We start from the raw sequence: 15,331 nt of genomic DNA on the forward strand, positions 1-15,331 counted from the left end.
TCTTGCCACAGGATTGGACTGGGACCTGTGCACTTGTACAGCCAGTGATGTTTTATATGCAGTACCAATGACAGTGGGGCTGTTAATCAACATGGCGAAACACCCCAAAACCAGTAGGGCTAAGAAACCAGTCAAAGGAGGGAGTTTAGGCTCCACAGTGTACAAGGATAGCATAGGGGTGCCCAGGGGAGTGCTAGATGTTGTAGTTGCATTCCATGTACCCGCACCCTAACGTACCGATTGACCACCACGGCCTTTTCTAGAGAACATATTATTTTCATACTTTAAAAAGTATGAAAGGAGGGAGGGTAAATTTCTCATAAGGGAACAGTTTCAATTATTAGCAGAACAAGACGACCCAACCCATATACAGATATTGATGAAAATGATGACAGTGTTTAAATGATATGGATGATAAATGATGAGATTTTTCAAAGAATGTCCAAATCATGTGATATTTAAAATGATGAAATCATTAGAATGAAGAACCAGCTACAAAGTGGTATTACTTTATACTGTTATTAGTGATGCGATTTTTAAATAGTATGTTTTTATACTTTGTAAAACAAGTGCCTTAACACTGAATGTGGTATGGGAACGGTTTCTGTGAAAGGAGGGAGTAAGAAATGTTCTAATACCACAAGTTGCTGCTATTTTGAAAAGTGATATTGAATGTTAAAACTAAAAGTTATGCACAAGGGAAAACTTTTACATTAGAAGACCAACCAATGTATTGTTTGTAATTTTGAGGAAGGTTATTGAACCATTCCATTTATGATTGTATGTTTTTGATATGAGATATGTACTATGCAAAGTTCAGATGAAGAACTCATTGATTTCAGTATTGTGTTCACACCTTAAAAGGTGTGTAAGGAGGGATTGTTAGAAATTAAAATCAATATTCAATTATGTAATTTAGCGTAAACACATAGTAAGCTTTAAAAACTGTTTTACTCTGAAAACAGTTCAGAGTAAAGTTTATTTTGAAAAGCTGTATCTAAAGACGTTGACAACAATGACAACTTCCTGTGCTACAGTACTAACGGTCTCAGCCGTTAAATAATGACCATTTCCGGTATTACTAGAGTAACGATTACAGCCGTAATAATGCATTAAATAAAAAGTAATGAGAGAGAGTAGGAGGAGAAAAGGCGTGTGGAAGTGAGCAATGAATACAAAATATCGAAATCCTCTGTTATGCGCGATTGAAGATCGAGGTGGGCGGCCCCCTACGTCACAGCCCCCAGAGAGGAGGAGCGAAGGAGAGATGCAAGTGGGAGAATCAACGTGTGCTCGCTCTCTTGTCTTGGTACCAGCTGCGGGACAACATCTGCTTTTGTCTCCCCAACTACCCTTTGTTTGTTTCACTACCACGCTGCTTAAATTAAAGTAACCAATTTGAACCCTTACGGGCCGTCTCCACGGCAGCGTTAAAAAATCTTGAAACGCTTCTGCCCATTCACTTTGAATGGGGTGACGTCACTTTTTTTCGCTTTCGCCGAAATGCATTGTGGGCAGGCGAGCGGAGATTCTCAGGATTTTCAAGATCCAAAGTTGAACAATGTTCAACTTTTGAAGCTGAGGAGGAAGCGTCAGCCAATCAAATCCCGTGTACGCAAATCTGACAGTTCAAGCTCTAGCCAATCAAACGGCGTGTATGCTGGGAGAGATATCCCGCAGATCATTTCCTCATATTCCAAAAAATGGAGGAGAAATTAGCGGTAGCGAATCAATCACCCGGTGCTTTATGACCAGACCTACCGGGATATAAACCGGAGGAGCCAGGCATGGAGGGAGGTGGCAGAGACAGTGGTATGTTTTCGCCTGTTTTGGGGAGTTTATATCCAGTTTACTTCAGGCTTTTTGGCTTCGTATGTCGCGGGCGGGAGATTCATGTGATTGGTTGATCGCAAAAAAATCCCCAAGCTTCAGATACGCCCACCTCCAAGATTTTTTTAACGCTGCCGTGGAGACGGCCCGTTACAGAGACTCATTTGTCTCTTAATCTTTAAACTTCTTCCTGGACGCGAGAGAATCAGCACACATCAATATTGGTCAGGATTATGTAAATCCTAACAATGATGATCCAGCACAAGACCAAATGTCACACGCTGATGATATTGAGGAGTTAGAAGAGGTCAGTGAAGAAGCTAGAGAGCATGTTCTGCGTGATTTAGAAAAACAGCTTGAGCACAACTTGGCGTCTCTGCTGTTAAAAACGCAAGCTGTTCTACACATACCAGAGAGTGCTGTGCAGGAGGTAATACAACAGCTTTATGCTATCAATTAGTTATCGGAGCCACTTATGCATAACAGAGTGAGTGCTGTTCTAAAGAAATATCATGCTGACATGGATGAAAGTGTTGTGAAAGAGATTTCCACTGCTGTGTCAGAAAGTAACATGATGACATTTTGTGCCAAAGATGGACCCTTAGGAACTGCTAAAAGAAGAGCAGCTTATGTACGCAGAGAGTTTCCACTTGTAAACTTCCAAGCCAATATTGCAAGGATGCTACGTCATCGAGTGCCGCCGAAGGACTGTTCCAATCTCCAGCATACTTGGAATTCCACCGAGGCCGCGTCCTTGGTTTGGTGGATATTTCGAGGCTGCACATGGGTAGACTTCGCGTCCTTAAAATCCCCACAATGCTTTGCGCATGGACCAATTTCCCAAAATCTGTGGCGGAAGATGTAAGGCGGGGCCTCTCATATGACGCACACCTGCACACTTGCTAGCCTGTTTGTTTTCTGAATGCCAGGAAGTATTCTTGCCTTGCTTCTGAAGCAAGACGCTCGGCTCGGCTGTGCTACCAAGCCAGCATCCTCGCGATTGAGAAACGGCCCATGTCCCACAAGAATATAGGTCATATGTAGATGGGGAGTACTTTAATGTAAACTCTCTTCTTGCAAGTGACGAGTTCACAATTGCTCTTGGCCTGTACATTGATGACTTTGAAGTAGCCAATCCGCTAGGGACATCAAAGCTGAAACATAAAATGTGTGCAGTATACTGGGTCATTCTCAACATACCTGCAAAATACAGGTCAACCCTCAGCTCAATCCAGCTTGCTCTTATGTGCAATACCTCCACAGTGAAAGAGTGTGGTTATGCAAAGATCTTGCAACCTTTAATCTATGATCTAAAGGCATTGGAACAAGATGGTGTGTACCTGGAGAAAATAGGTTCAAATGTGAAAGGCAGTCTTGTATGTTAGTGCTGATAATCTTGGTGCCCATTCTCTTGCAGGCTTCTTTGAGAGCTTCATTGTTGACAAGTTCTGCAGGTTCTGTTTGGCAAGCAGTAGCGACGCCAAAAAACACGAGGTACGTTCTGGGTTCTTTCAGCACAGAGACAAAGTCTCCCATGATAGGCAGGTCCAGGAGGTGAGAGAGGACCCAGGCTTTAGTAGGACTTATGGTGTGAAAAGAGCATGTCCTTTAACAGAGAATCTCATGCACTTTCATGCAGTGACTGGTTACCCTCCTGACATCTTACATGATCTCTTGGAAGGCATTGTTCCAATTGAGTTATCTCTGTGTCTTACAGATCTAATAGGCAAGAAATATTTCACGTTAGTAATGCTAAATCACGCCATCAGGTACTTTGATTACACATTTACTGACAGAACAGACAGACCTCAGATAATTGCAAAGGGATTTTCCGCCAAAGGGACCATTGGCGGAAATGGCCATGAGAATATGTGTCTGATAAGGCTCCTTCCTTTACTTATTGGTCACTGTGTCCCTGAGGGTGACAACACATGGGAAGTTCTCATGCTTCTCAAAGACATTGTAGAGTTAGCTGTGGCACCAAGGCACACTGAAGAGACACTGCATTTCCTGGACTGTAAGATAACTGAGCACCGACAGCTCCTGCAGTCCACATTTCCAGATTTTCGTTTGAGACCAAAGCATCACTATGTGGAGCATTGTCCTCAGCTTGTAAGGAAATGTGGTCCCCTGACTGAGGTTTGGACAATGCGCTTCGAGGGGAAGCACAAGTTCTTTAAAAAGGCGATCCGCAATGCTCAACATTTCAAAAATGTTGCCATGACACTTGCTACCAAACACCAGAGATCAGTGAGCTACCATCTTGACTGTAGCTCATATTTCAGACCATCGGTCGAGATGACAAAGGTTTCACCAGTTTTGCTTGCCTCTTTCCCTTTGAATGTTCAGAGAGAAATCGCTGAGAACATCACAAAGCCAGGGCCAGTTCTTGATGCATCATCTATATGTGTAGATGGAATCAAGTATCATCCAGGCATGATTCTCTCTGCTGGCTCATGCTCAGGTCTCCCTGAATTTGCCCAGATTGAAAAGATTGTTACAGCTAACACAGAAATTCTGTTTGTCTGCCACAAAATGACAGCATGGTACAGTGAGCATTTGAGATCTTACCACCTGCTCTATAACAGTGTCCCCTCTATGTCTCTGTTGAATGACATCCTGCCGTTATCTGTATATAGGGTACAAGGTGAACTCATGGTAACACTGAGGCGATATGTTATTTGCTAAATATCATCTTTTCCCAGATGGCTGTGCAACAGAGGCTGACTATGCGAGTTATCGTCACTGAGGGAGACATAAGGAAGATGACATTTACGAAACGACCCGACACCCTTGAAGATTTAATTGGCTGGCTCCAAGACTCACTCCAAGCTGATTACAGCTTTGCCTTACAGTATCAAGATCCCGATTTTAACAACGAACTGTGTAACCTGACAGATATCTCGGAGCTCCCAGACAAGCCAACGATCAAAATAATCCCAACGATTTTACTTGTACCTGTCAATGCACCAACAGAAGCATGTAGTGATACAAGCAGCATGGCAGACACTGAAATCCTGTCCAACTCCTCTCTGGATAGAAGTTTGCAGTGGCCAGAAGAATTTGAAATCCCCAAATTTTCTGTGGATGAGTACAGACTCCGTCAAGCTAACCTGTTGCATCTCAGGGATGGAACATATCTCAAAGTGACAAAGGAGCTAAAGCATGACATCCTGGAGAAACTGGCTGAGAGTATCTATACATATGATGCCTACCCCTCAAAGCAACATTTTGAAGCTGTAGCAAAAGCCTTAGTGCAATCACACCCATGTCTGAAAGAAGCAGGCTCATCATCTGGCTGGGATGGATGGAAGAACAGTCTGAAGTTCAAGATGGGTAACTACAGAAACAAAATGCGCCTCCTTGGTCGGCGTGAAGTCACTGTCAATGGTGGTAAACGGGGAAGGTTCACTACAGATGGTTTGCCTCCCCACAAGGACATCAAGAGGCCAAGGAAAGGCGAAATCAATTTCCTACCTGACAATCCAGAGGGGATGGATGACTGCAACCTAGAAGCTTCTCGTCAGGTTCTGGTCAACGAGATGATGAAGACGAAGCCTAATGGATCCCTTATTAAGAAAGAGATGGCCATGACCTTTGCTCTTCGGAGAAAATAAGTTGTTGAAGACAATCCTGAGATAAGCCAGATGGTACAAAGATGGCCAGCTCTTTTCACAGAAAGCCAGGTTTGTTTGTCCTTTTGTGTTCTACATTACATTTCATTTAGCTGACGCTTTTATCCAAAGCGACTTACATTACAGGGACATTCTCCCTGGAGTAACTAAGGACTAAGTGCCTTACTCAAGATCACACTAGTGGTGGTGTTCCTGGCGGGATTTGAACTCACAACCTTCCGATCTTCAACCCACCTCACTATCCATTAGACCACCTCTATCCCACTAAATGTAATGTTCATAAAATGTAGTTATATCCTCATACCTACTTAAATATCTGATTTTATTAAGATATTACTGTGAGAAGTGCACAGAGGCATCTTGAAAAATCAGATGGTGAAGCAAGCAAAAGCTGTCTAAATAAAAAAATGCACTTATTTGTTTCACCAAGGATGATTTTATTTGACAGTTTTACATGGTTTGTTCTCTTTTGTGTTTCAGGTTTATTGCGAGTTCAACAGAGTGGTGGGGAAAAATCTCAAGGACAACTTCTTCGATGCACTTGACCGTTTCTCTCCGAGCCTGATGGACCTCTTTAGGAAGAAGAAGGGTGTCACTGGCCAATTTCTGTCTGAGCTTTTACGTCAAACAAAGGTGGGTTTACTTAACATCTGTCTACCCAATCTCTTTCCTCTCTCCTTGTTCCTCTTCTGTCCCTTTTACTTCCTTCTCAGCTCTTCTTTTCTCTCATTTGCTGTTCTCTGTCTTCTCCTCTTGTCCTGTCAATTTAATTTCATCTCTTCATGTGTCATTGTTTCCTCTTTTCCCTTGTTCATTTTGCTTTGCTCTCTTGTTTTGTTTCCTATTCTATTCTTTGGTCAAGAAGATATGATGAATTGGAAATGGGGGACCCTGATGTAAACAAGACGAAAGTCTTTCTCTGGTCTGCATCCCCTTAACAATTGTATGTTTTGAGCTGTACTGTACTGTACCCAATATACAAGCTGTTAATAAACTTTTCAATCAATCAATCAATCAAGAAGTTATGGAGTTCTGTTCTCTCCCTTTTCTATTCTCTCCTATCGTGTCATCTCCTTTTGTCCTCTCCTTTACTTTCAAGTATATTTGCAATAAAGTAATTGTGTAGAGTTTGTAGAATGTATTTGATGAATATATGACCATTCTTTGTTATCTCCACTATATTCCAGACCACTGAGCCAACAGATATCAGATGCCTTTGTGTTCGGGGACTGCCAATCATCTTGGGGGATGAGCCTTCAGCCTTCTTCAAGACCTGCACCCTAAGTTACTTATAACTCTTGTGTTATGTTCACATTTTGCACCCTTTGGTAATTTTCGGGTGAAATTGACCCGGGACATTATTCAGGGTTTAAATAAAATACGGAACTAAATTTAACTTGTCTTTAACTAATTCACCAACAATATAAATGAAATATGATAAGTATTTTTAAATACTCTTTGCTAGATCAAATTGAACAATGGAAGTGTCCTTACAAATGCAATTTATGTAAGAAAAAATACACTGTAAGAAATAATAGGTTTACATGTTCATGCTTTTCTAGGAAAAATGCAAATGAAATTTGTTTTCATTCATGTTATTATTTGTAATCTTTGTCTTATAATAATCAAAGCCTTCGAGGAAATATAGCAATTTAACAGCAATTGAAACACAAGAACCACACATCCAAAAGTGTTTGGCTGTGAAATATCTATAGATGATGAAACATCCATATAAATGACAGAACAGCTATAAACACAAAGCAAATACAAACAATTAACAGTCACTGTTCATAAAATACAGTAATTCCGAAAAATACATATCTTTTGGCCATTTTGCTGGTAAATAATTGTAGTTCTGCACTATACACTGTAATGTGAGGTTATGTGTCTGTTTAGTCCTTCCTCCGGCGTGCAGGTGCGAGGGGGACAGTTCGAGAAAATGTAAAATGTTTATAATGTTCTGGAATAGTTTTGTGCACACACTACAAAGGGTAAAGATCAAGGGAAAACAGGTTCAAACATTGTGTGTGTGTGTGTGTGAAAATTAAAAACAATTCCACATGTCCTTCACAATAAATAAGCCCCATGGAGTTTCAGGTTGAACAAAAATATCCTTATATATCTTTTTTACTCATTGAAAATGGAAATCGGGTCAATTTGACCCGAACACCAAATATGTTGTATGAAGATTGTCTGCATCAAATATTCACAAATTCATGGCAGCCAAACTACATACAAAACCATATTTGGTGCACAATTTGCAACTAGTACTTGTAATGTACAGATCCAGTTATGGCGTCTGACGTAAGGCCAATTTAAGGCCCAGATTGTCCTTTTATTTATTACTTTTGGTTTTTATGTTGTATGATGCTTTTCATTATAAACAATGGAAGCTACTTTTTGGTGGACGATGTAGAATTATCTGTCAATCTCTTTATTTCTCTGTTAGGATGCGGCTGATAAGGAGGTGTACAGTCAAACTCCATTGGGAATCCTCTGTGTCGGAGAAAATCCTCAGCTCAACCCATCCAGTGTGGCAATCGTCTTGGAGGGGAATGTGGTGATGGATGGACCGACTAACCTGCCTCAGGCCTTCTGTGTCCTGTTCGGACTCATTTATGCCCTGCAACTGGAGTACCCAAAGTGCATGAAAAACACTTTCCACTTTGTTCAGCAGGTGATGTTAAACCTTGGTAAAGTTGAGCTGGCACCCAAAATTCAGACTTTGAAAAATCAGCTTACATTGTGAAACGGGGTTCTGAAAAGTTGGCTACAGTTACATATGGCAAATATTTAGGCTTCAATATTGCATTTTGTTGTTGCATGTTTGCACTGTTTGACCTATTAAGCTTGTTAGCATTTCCATTTGTGTTTTATTCTATAAACTACTGACAACATCTCTCCCAAACTCCAAACAAAACAAAGAAGTCATTTAGAGCATTTATTTGCAGAAAATTACAACTGGTCAGAATAACAGAGAAAATGCTGTGTTTTCAAACCTCAAATAATGCAAAGAAAACAAGTTCCTATTCATTATTAAACAACACAATACTAATGTTTGAACTTAGGGAGAGTTCAGAAATCTATATTTGGTGGAATAACCCAGATTATTCAATAACAGCTTTCAATGCTTGGTTGCTCGCCACCAGTCTGTCACATTGTTGCTGGGTGACTTTATGTCTCTCCTGGCACACAAACTCAAGCAGCTCGGCTTTCTTTGATGGCTTGTGACCATCCATCTTCCTCTGGATCACATCCAGAGGTTTTCAGTGGGGTTCCAACTGTTCCATGACAGGGTCTTGATCTGGTCTTCCTCCATTCACACCTGAATTGAGCTCAGGGTGGGTTTATCCAGCAGGACAATGCTCCATGCCCCACAGCCAGGTCAATCCAGATGTGATCCAGAGGAATATGAATGGTCACAAGCCATCACACAAAGCCGAGCTGCTTGAGTTTTTGTGCCAGGAGTGGCTTAATAAGTGAGCCAACAGCAATGTGAAAGGTGGTGCAGAGCAGCCAAGACGCATGAAAGCTGTGATTGAAAATCTGGGTTATTCCACCAATTATTGATTCCTGACCTCTTCCTATGTTAAAACATTAGTATTGTGTTGTTGAAAAATGAATTTTAAATTGTTTTCTTTGCACTATTCGAGGTCTGAAAACACTCCATCTTTTTTGGTTACTTTGAACATTTGGTATTTTTTGTAAATAAACGCTCTAAATGAGAATATTTGGAGTTTGGGATAAATGTTGTCAGTCATTAATTTATAGAATAAAACCAATAGTAAAACGAGAAAAACTGATCATTTTACAGAGGTCTCTTAATTTTTTCAGAGCTCTACATAAATATATAGATCTATATATCTTTATATATAGAAAGATTGCTATACTTTCATGTTTCATGTGAAAAATGTTCTCAGGAAAATGTATGGTACAATATTTTTGCCACAGTTTGTATAGGAAGCTCAATTTCATTGTATCCAAATGAAACACTCAAGTTTTAATAAAAGGTAAAACTTTATTTTTGTGTCTTTTTCTTTTTTGTAGTTGACGGAATAAAAAATATAAATACGAAATGTAACCACTTTCAACAAAAATGTCTAAGTTAAATAATTGGGCAAAGCAATTGATATTACACAATATTTTAAGTAAAATCAACTTCACATGAAGTGCATTGTACTTCAAATAACAATTCCAGTCCTTGAATAATTTAAGTTAAATTCACTCAAGTTTTTCTAATGCGTTACTTAAAAAAATAGAAAGTGGTTGACTTAAAAATGTAAGTAAAATCAACTTGACATGAAGTGGATTGTACTTCAAATAACAATTCAAGTCCTTGATAAATGTAAGTTTAATTGACTCAAGTTTTCATAATGCTTTACTTACATTTTTAAAGGCAACCACTTTCCTCTATTTTTGTAAGTAGATTCAACTTATCCGGGCTTACAGTGTAAGAGCTACCTCTTGTCGGTCCGCACCGACTAACATGGGCTTTACTGTAGCTGAGATACTTTCTAAAATGCGGAGCCGGGCTTCTATGGCTATGATTCCCACCTCCAACCTAGCAACTGTACTACATTTAACACATGTAGGCCTATCGGTACCAGTAAAGGAGGTAGGGAAGTAACCAAACATGAGACAGATAGAGCAGGAAATAGCACCCGAGGGTGGGGAAAGAGCCATGGCTAGCTATCAAGCTAAAGTAGCTACCGTTAGCAAACCCGAAAGGAGTGTAAGCAACTGTGGAGTTACAATCACTAAGAGAAGGAGAGTTGTGAGTGCTTAAGCTGTAGTAACGTGTGATTACAACGTCAGGTAGCTGCCGTGATCAAGAATTGTAAAACGATCGATTAAGTTAAAGGGGACCTATCATGCAAAATGCACTTTTGTACGTCTTTTATACATGAATATGTGTCCCCGGTGTTCCAGGGAACTCACCAAGTGTCAGAAAACACAACCCTCTCTATTTTCCTCCATACCCAAATCTCTAAAAAGGGGCTGCAACGGATCTGATAAAAACTGATCCAGATTTGAACACTGTCCTGACGTCAGGACGGTGGCGCTACGGCTATTGGGCCAACTCCACCAATCAGGAGGAGACAGCCACGGCCATTGCCGTTCGAAAGCGCTGGAGACGCTGTAGTACATATGCCAGGCCTGTAAGTGGCGCTGTAGTCTGCCACAAAAGCAGCGAAGAAGACTTCCCGCCCATTGTTACCATGGTTACCCTTCTGTTTATTCTCCGCTGTGGCTTTTTTTCTCCCTCCCCGAGGCAAGCGTTTGCTCCCGCTGCAATGCAATCCTTCCCCGTCGAGGCAAGCACTGTAATTCTCTCCGGTTAGTCCACCAACAGATGACAAACACCCACCTCTCCGCCTCTTCCAAGGAACGAGGGGACCGTGCGGCAGAGTTTCAGTTTCAGTTTGTTTCGCCGGTCAAGATGTCCGTTAAAGTTTAAATCTTCCGGACAAAATTAGAAAATTGCCGGTCAAAGGTCTTCTTTGTTATTTATTGAGCTTTAAAACAAATGAATAACGACTCTATATAATAAAACACGGAGGACGGAGATCTCTTTTTCTCCCCCTCTTCTGACAGCCCAGCAGCTGATCAGAGCACGTCTCCCCTCTCCTGCAGGGGGGCGTGGTCAGCAGAATCAGACCCGTAGACAGCAAACAGCACATAGAGCGAAATGAGGCATGGCTAAAATGCATGATCTGTTTGGTATTTTGAAAACAGAAACGTATAAATATATCTTATATAGGTATGGCCCTACAATATATCATTTAAATATAGCATGATAGGTCCACTTTAAGATAATATAAGCTATCAGCAGCAGAACAGACACACAGGATAGCCCGGAGGTGACAACAACAACCGGAAGTGACAACACGCTTCTCCGCAATAGTGAGGGTCCGTGTAGGAACAGGTCAATAATCCATGTCTGTAAGTGTGAAAAAACCTAACACTGATGCAAAAAAGATTTGAAAATTGCCCAAAATGTTTTTGCAAATATAAAAAGGATCTGCAAATACTTAAACAAATTCCAAAAAGAAAAAGAAAATCTGTCTATAATTAATTTATAAATAAACAAAAAGCTTTTAACATTTACAATTTTAAATCACGCATTTGTCAATAAAGTTTGTTTTTGTGGCTCAGAAATGTGGATCTCAACTCACTGTTTGTAGATCGGCTTTTACACACAAACTTTCCGCCTGTCTATAATCTACTCTACTCTACTCTAAATAGGCTGCCTTACACTGGCTCCCTATAGAACACAGGATAGAATTTTAAATTCTTCTTCTCGCCTACAAAGCCCTTAATGGGCAGGCGCCATCTTACCTTAAATAATTCATTATACCCTACTGTCCTACTAGGGCAGGGGTTCCCAACCTTTTTCCCCAAGAGCCCCCCCAAATGACTCCTGTTGGAAGTTGCGCCCACCCCCCCCCCCCAACACACACACAAGGGGGGGGGGGGGGCACAACAGCGGTAATTCAAGTTTAAAAGTCTCAAAATGCTACAACTACTGTCACAAACTGGATGAATGTGAAGTATTTTGTTAAAGGAGGATGAAAGCGTAATTAAGGAGCACTATTGGATTGACTTTGATGGTTATTGGACTCAGGATTAATTCATTTGGATTCTCGCTGTATGAAGAAATTAAAGGACGGCGCAAGTGGAAACAATTCACAAAGGGATTCAACTGTTTAAAACACATGTTCAAAGTAAGCCGGATTTTGCCGATGTGTTTATGTGGATTCAAAAGTCGTAAATAATCTACAAAATGGAGACGACCGATCTGATCGGAGCAACTGTGACAAATAATCCAACTGAAACCGGCATGGACAATGACTATGTTTTAAAAATGCGCTTATCCAGAAAAGCCTGGTTTGGACACTTTACGGGCAGAAGAAACATTTCTATTAAAGAAAGAATTATACATTTCTGTCTTTTTATGCCTATAATAGCTACTAACTTGAATTTTTATTCAAATTAATTAATCAATTATTTTTTATATTTTATTGTAATGTAGAGACAAGGCTTTTAGTGACAAAAAAAAAAAGTAATAAATAAAAAAGGCTAAATATGATATTTGGCCTCAAATCATCTGAGGCCTGGCGCCCCCCCAGGTTAGGAACCACTGTACTAGGGCATTGCGTTCCAAGAATGCAGGGTTGTTGGTTGTTCCTAGAGTCTCTAAAAGTACAACGGGAGCCAGTGTTCGGGCGGCGGACACCCTATCCGTTTTTAAGAGTGCGCTTAAGACCTTCCTTTTTGATAAAGCTTATAGTTAGGGCTGATTAGATTCAGCCCCTAGTTTTGCTGCTATAGGCTTAGATTGTCAGGGGACACCTTACTTCTTCCTTCTCTCTCTGTACCTGTGTACTCGCATGTTCCGAATAACCCAGCTTCCCCAAATGTATTTTTGGTGTCTATCTACGCCAGGATCCGGAGTCGTGGCTGATCGTGTTGCTGTGGTCCTGGATCATGAGTCCTGGATGGATATCCTCGTGGAGTCATCTTCTTATTATAGACACACGCATTTCCAAACATTTCGACTACCTATGTTGTAAATGTATTATCTTTTCAATTTACACACGGCATCTATTGCACGTCTGTCCGTCCTGGGAGAGGGATCCCTCCTCTGTTGCTCTCCCTGAGGTTTCTCCCATTTTTCCCTTTAAACTGTGGGTTTTCTCTGGAAGTTTTTCCTTGTACGATGTGAGGGTCTAAGGACAGAATGTGTCGTATTGTCATACTGATATTCTGTACAAACTGTGAAGTCCACTGAGACAAATGTAACATTTGTGATATTGGGCTATATAAATAAACATTGATTGATTATAGTAGTTCGTTTTTGATGCTTTTGTTTACATTGTTGCTCCAATTCCTAATCTCCCAAGAGTATTAGTGTTGTGCACATCGATGGATCTGCTGGATCTTGGAGCCGATCTGCGGTGGTTTGGTTCATCCTTCCTAAGCTAAAGTGCTACATAGACTGTGCTTGTATTGACAATCTTTTTCACTCCAATCATGGCCAATGAACTTCAGGAATTAAGAGACTTGGTGCATCAACTTCAGGCCGAGAAGGAGCAGCTGCTGCAGGAGCAGGAAGTGGCCAGCCTCCCCCGGTCAGGCATGGACTCGGATCCTGATTCTCGTAGCCCGGTTGGTGCTCAACGTAGTGGTCGTAATAATCCTGTCCCTTTTAAACGTGTGCTTTATATCCCCAGAGAAAGAAAGTGTCCGTCTTTTAGGGAGACCTCTGGTATTCCTGTAGAGCACATGTGTCAAACTCAAGGCCCGGGGGCCAAATCAGGCCCTTGGTGGATTTAATTTCGGCCCGCAGGATAATTTCTAATTACTATTAGATCTGGCCCGCCGGTATATTGCACGCACACCTTCACTCAATCCTGAGGGTTTCCTCAGCTCAGAGCCTGAGCCCAAACATTGATGAACTTGCACCCAAGATGAGATGCCAAGTATCTGGCTTGAACTAGCATCAGAGAGCAGCAAACTGAGTTTTAATGGATGTTTCCTTCTGCACTTTTTTTCAACAGGGCATGTTTGTTTTTTTCTTTGAGGGAAATAGTTTTGTTGAAGCTGTTGTTGGCCTGTGGAAAAATGTAATCATAAGAAAAAGCTGCAGATAGAGCCATAAGAAATGAATGCAACTGATTATTTAATGTTTAATGTTGTTTTTATAGGCAATAATTTAAGCTTTGTTAGTTCCAGGTTTAATATGTGCAATAAGTGCATTTCAATAAGTTTTGCAATAAACATTGAACCAGTACGGCCCTCGACTAGTACCCATTTTTTAATTTTGGCCCACTGTGTATTTGAGTTTGACACCCCTGCTGTAGAGGATTGGGTCGAGGAGATGAAGGCCACGTTGAGGGCAAGACACTTGAGGCCAGTTGATCAAATGTTTTTCATATATGATCATTTGGACGGGGAGGCTAAAGATGAGATAAGGTACAGGCCTAGAGCAGAGAGGGAGGACCCTAAGAGAATTTTCACCATTCTCCGGGATATGTATGGTTGTGCAAAATATTATGTTTCTTTACAGCAACATTTCTTCTCTAGAAAGCAGCAGGATGGAGAATCGTTGCAGGAGTTTTCTCATTCTTTGTATTGTACAATGGAAAAGATTGAACGTTGTTCCCCACCTCCAAAATTCTTAGGGACCAGTTTGTCGAACATGTGCTTGACCTTAACCTTCGCAGGGAGTTGAAACGTGTCGTGCGGCAACACCCTGACTATACTCTTCTAGAGGTACGAGCTGAAGCCATACGCTGGGAGAGGGAGGGACGACCTGATGAGCCTATGGTAGGAGTTATTCAGTACCCTCCCCGAGTGCTATGCAGTGTTCTGGAGGACTGACATCAGATAGCCCAGGTAACCCAGATATGGAGGAGCTAAAGCACATGTTGCTGAAACAATAAGAACAGCTTAACCAGCTGACACAGGGTCTACTAGCTTTACAGACAGCCCCTAAGCCCCCTGCTACACTGCAACGCCCAGCCCATGGTTATATGTAGGTGTAACGACGAGACGCCGTTACGAGAGCTCACGTTGACATGTTGATATAATCATTGTACTGTATAGGGTATATTGACACAGTATTGGCACATGATTTAAACAACACACTTTATTAATGTATAAATATTAGGGCTGTCAGTCGATTAAAATATTCAATCGCGATTAATCGCATGATTGTCCATAGTTAATCGCGATTAATCGCAAATTAATCGCACATTTTTTATCTGTTCTAAATGTACCTTAGAGGGATATTTTTCAAGTTTTTAATACTCTTATCAACATATGAGTGGACAAATATGCTTTATATGTTTGTTTATTATCAT

This window comes from Trematomus bernacchii, unplaced genomic scaffold, assembly GCF_902827165.1.
Source record: "Trematomus bernacchii unplaced genomic scaffold, fTreBer1.1, whole genome shotgun sequence".
Classification (NCBI taxonomy): Eukaryota; Metazoa; Chordata; class Actinopteri; order Perciformes; family Nototheniidae; genus Trematomus; species Trematomus bernacchii.